At 36.1% G+C, this 4,192-nt stretch overlaps 1 long non-coding RNA gene across 1 annotated transcript; it reads left to right on the top strand.

Moving 5' to 3' along the window:
* Nucleotides 1–1,510: 1,510 nt before the first annotated feature.
* On the top strand, nt 1,511–3,652 carry LOC138710032 (uncharacterized). Its single transcript, XR_011335029.1, has 3 exons — nt 1,511–1,611; nt 1,803–1,915; nt 2,026–3,652. It is a non-coding gene; the product is annotated as an uncharacterized lncRNA (long non-coding RNA).
* The last annotated feature ends 540 nt before the right edge of the window (nt 3,653–4,192 follow it).

Genomic DNA, 4,192 nt, shown 5'->3' with positions numbered 1-4,192 from the left:
AATGATGTGGCTTCTTCATTGTCTCAAATTCAGTATCGTACTATAACAACTGTACTTACTTATGGTTTTTAGAGAACCCGGAGATTCATTGCCGCCCTCACATAAACCTGCCATCGGTCCCTCCTGAGCTAGATTAATCCTGTTTCTACCATCATATTCCACCTCCCTGAAATACATTTTAATATTATCCTCCCATCTACATCTAGGCCTCCCCAAAGGTCTTTTTCCCTCCGGCCTTCCAACTAACTCTCTATATGCATTTCTGGATTCGCCCATACATGCTACATGTCCTGCCCATTTCAGACGTCTGGATTTAATGTTCCGAATTATGCCAGGTAAATAATACAATGCGTGCAGTTCTATGTTGTGGAACTTTCTCCATTCTCCTCTAACTTTATTCCCCTTAGACCCAAATATTTTCCTAAGAACTTTATTCTCAAATACCATTAACCTATGTTCCTCTCTCAAAGCGAGAGTCCAAGTTTCACAACTATACAGAAGAACCAGTGATATAACTGTTTTATAAACTTTAATTTCAAAGTTTTTTGAGAGCAGACTGGATGACAAAAACTTCTCAACCCAATAATAACAGGCATTTCCCATATTTATTCTGCGTTTAATTCCCTTTCAGTGTCATATTTGTTACTATTGCTCCAAGATATTTGAATTTTTCCACCTCTTCAAAGGATAAATTTCCAATTTTTATATCCATTTCGTACTATGTTCTGGTCACGAGATATAATCATATACTTTGTCTTTTCCGGATTTACTTCCAAACTTATCTCTCTACTTGCTTCAAGTAAAATTCCCGTATTTTCCCTAATAATTTGTGAATTTTCTCCAAATATATTCACGTCATCTGCATAGACAAGCTGATGTAACCCATTCATTTCCAAACCCTTTCTGTTATCCTGGACATTTCTAATGGTATATTCTAGAACAAAGTCAAAAAGTAAAAGTGATGTTGCATCTCCTTGCTTTAGCTGGCAGTGAATTGGAAAAGCATCTGACAGAAACTGGCCTATAAGGACTCACTATAACAATCGTACAGGAAAAAAATGAAAATATTTCTCAAATGTGACAACGAATGGCTCACACTGCACGTCTTTTATGGAGAGATCAGACATGAGGTCACGACTTCGAGATCAACCAAGTTCCACATGCTATTCATTAATACCTGTGGTATACAGCAATGAAATTATAACGCAAAGGTATTTTTGAAATCCTGGGGGAAGTAGAAAATATATGCATAATCATAACTGCTGTAGGAGGTAACTCACGTCATATCGCATTGATAGGTAGCAGTGTCATTGACTTCGATGGGTACAGTCAAATGGGGATACTCTGACTATCAGGGAAACTTTGATCAAAATCCATATAATGTTTTTAGGCATATGCTATATCCTTGAAAACCAATGTAGCCGACTTTTTTTGCTGTAGAAGTTTTAGTATAATCCTCTAGATGGCAGAACACAGCAACTATTGATCTTCAAACAGATGTCACTTGTAGTGAACCATGTGGCATACGATTCAGGCATGAAAAATATTATATGAAAAAAATCCATCTGTCGCCAAGAAACAAGAAGTCATCCAGCTGTGTATTTGTGTCAGGTAAGTACAGAAATTATTGCTTTCCCTCTGCTAGATGTAAATTTTATATACAATTTTTCACTAACTGTTATTTTTAAATTAAACTTATGCATGTACATTTTTTTAAGGTTATGTGGCTACTTTGACTGGGTGGTCAAGGTATCCCTATCAGTCAAAGTTATATCTAATGTATTATTTCTTTCTTCTTCTAGGTTAATATATTAATATGGGACGGACACAAATTTAAACCTGGCCCCTGCGTCTCGCAGTTATGCACAGTATACACAAGAAAATCTTGATGCTGCAATCTCAGATATTAATAAAGGTAAACCTATTATAACAAACTGAAAAAGTGAGACTGACCATGTTAAATAAATATTTTATAGGAACATTATATATATTTATTCAAAGCTATGTTCCCTTCATCTTTTCCAGGTCACATGTCAATCACAAAAGCATGAAAATACTATAAAATTGCCAAAGGGATTCTCATCAACGAAATAAAAAAGGATGGAGGCACAGTTGGACGCCCTTTGGTATTTTTTTAAATAGAAGAGAGATCCATGGCTCGTCATGTGCTTGCTGTTGCTCAGTGGGATTTCCTTTTGACAATCAAGACTTGCGATATCTTGCAAAAATGTACCTTGATAACTGTGGTCGAACCATTCCTCAGTTTGGGCATAACTTTCCAAGCAGTGAGTGGACATGGCGCTGTCTTCAGAAACACAAAAGGGACTTATCACAAAGATTCTGCTAAAATCTGAAGAAATCGAAAGCTGCTGTAACACCTTAAGTCATGACTGATATTTCAACCATCTGCAGGAAACCCCACATGAAAATAATACTAGTGAAGAGCTTGTTAGTGTGCCTCCAGAGAGAATATTCAATTATGATGAAACAAATCTTGCACACGACCCTGCTGTGAAAGATGCATCTTCAAATGAGGAGTCAAATATGCAGAACGCATAAAAGAATCGTCCAAGACCAGTATATCTCTGATATAGGCTACTGTACCTCTGCTGCAGGCAAGCTGTTACCACCTTATGTTGTCTATAAGTCAGGGCAGACTTGGATGGAAGGAGGTCCACCATTCACAAGATACAGGCCTAATAGGAATATGAGTGGTTGGTTTGATTCCGTAGTATTTAAGGATTAGTTTAAGAATTTGATCCTGCCACACACCAGAAACTTTGATGGGCGAATTGTTCTCATTGGAGATAATTTGTCAGGCCATTTCACTCCTGATATAATATCACTGGCAGAAACAAATAATGTTTTGTTTCGTTTGTATTCCCCTAAACCAGTGGTCGTCAGCACTCGCTAAAATGTACAAAGGGTAAGCGGAGCCGTCCCATGTGCCCTGTTGTGCAGCAGGAAGAGGTAGAGAGCATACCCACTAGCAGCTACGAGTGCACCATGGTGCACTGTGTTGTCCACGGGTAAGAGACGCTAGCCCCAGGGTGCTCTGTGCTGACGACCACTGCCCTAAACACTACGCATATAACTCAGCATCTGGAATTTCCTTTTATGCACCAATTAAATATTGGCGGAAAACATTACATCAATGGAAAGGATCCAATCAGAAAAGATTCCCAGATACTGTCAAAAGAAATTTTTTCCAAATTGCTGAAATCCCTCCACGAAAACGTGTATCAAGATGGTGTTTCTGACATCATTAGTGGATTCAAGAAATGTGACATTGCTTCTTTAAAGCAGACAATGCTACCATTGATCTTACTCAGGTGGAACGGCGACTGCATAACCCTGATCATCTTAAGTAAGTTTTCCAATTTATTCCAGAGAAGACTGAACAGTACAATCTTAACTGAATCAAAACTTAATAACATTATGTCATGGACATTATATAGGCCTAAACTTGTCAGTTAAATTTTATCCTTTTTTATTTTTTGCATTTTTGTTCTGATATTATTAATATTGAATATGTTGCATGATTTATATAATAATATTGTAATTTTGAGTCTTGATAGTATGTGTCATAATATTTTACTTGTTAAAATGCATTGATAATGTAATATATTTCCCAGATAACTCATTTTTATTCTCTTTCTTGAAATAAGTTTTTAGAATCCCAAATGAAAGGATACTTTGACCAGGTCATAAATACCAGAATGACTGCTCATGAGAGTTTCAGAATGAAATACAGTATTACCTTTAGTTATAACAACCATATGCCCAACATAAAGACTAAAATATGGAATAAGAATCTCCAGAATTCTCTGAACTTTTTAATTTTCTTCAAAAATTGGTCAAAGTATCCCTGTTTGACGGTACCGTAATTATTAAAGAGCCGAAGGATATGCATTAAAAAGTGGCAAAATATGCATGCATGCCCTTAAAAATCAGAATACAGGCATTAAAAACAATAAAATATGCACTATTCTATTTTAAACAGTTTACTTTAATTTACCGTTCGCGTAATTAATACCTACAGAATATTATCTCTTATACTTTTTTAAATTTGCATTGAAATTGGAGTGAACAACTACATTATACATTTACAAATAAGGCGATAGAGTTATGCTATTGTACACAAAAAACGTCAAGATCTGTGAAATTGGAGAAGCAATAAACTAGGCTACAT

Source organism: Periplaneta americana, chromosome 12 (assembly GCF_040183065.1).
Source record: "Periplaneta americana isolate PAMFEO1 chromosome 12, P.americana_PAMFEO1_priV1, whole genome shotgun sequence".
Lineage (NCBI taxonomy): Eukaryota > Metazoa > Arthropoda > Insecta > Blattodea > Blattidae > Periplaneta > Periplaneta americana.
This window is presented reverse-complemented; position numbering and strand designations above follow the sequence as displayed.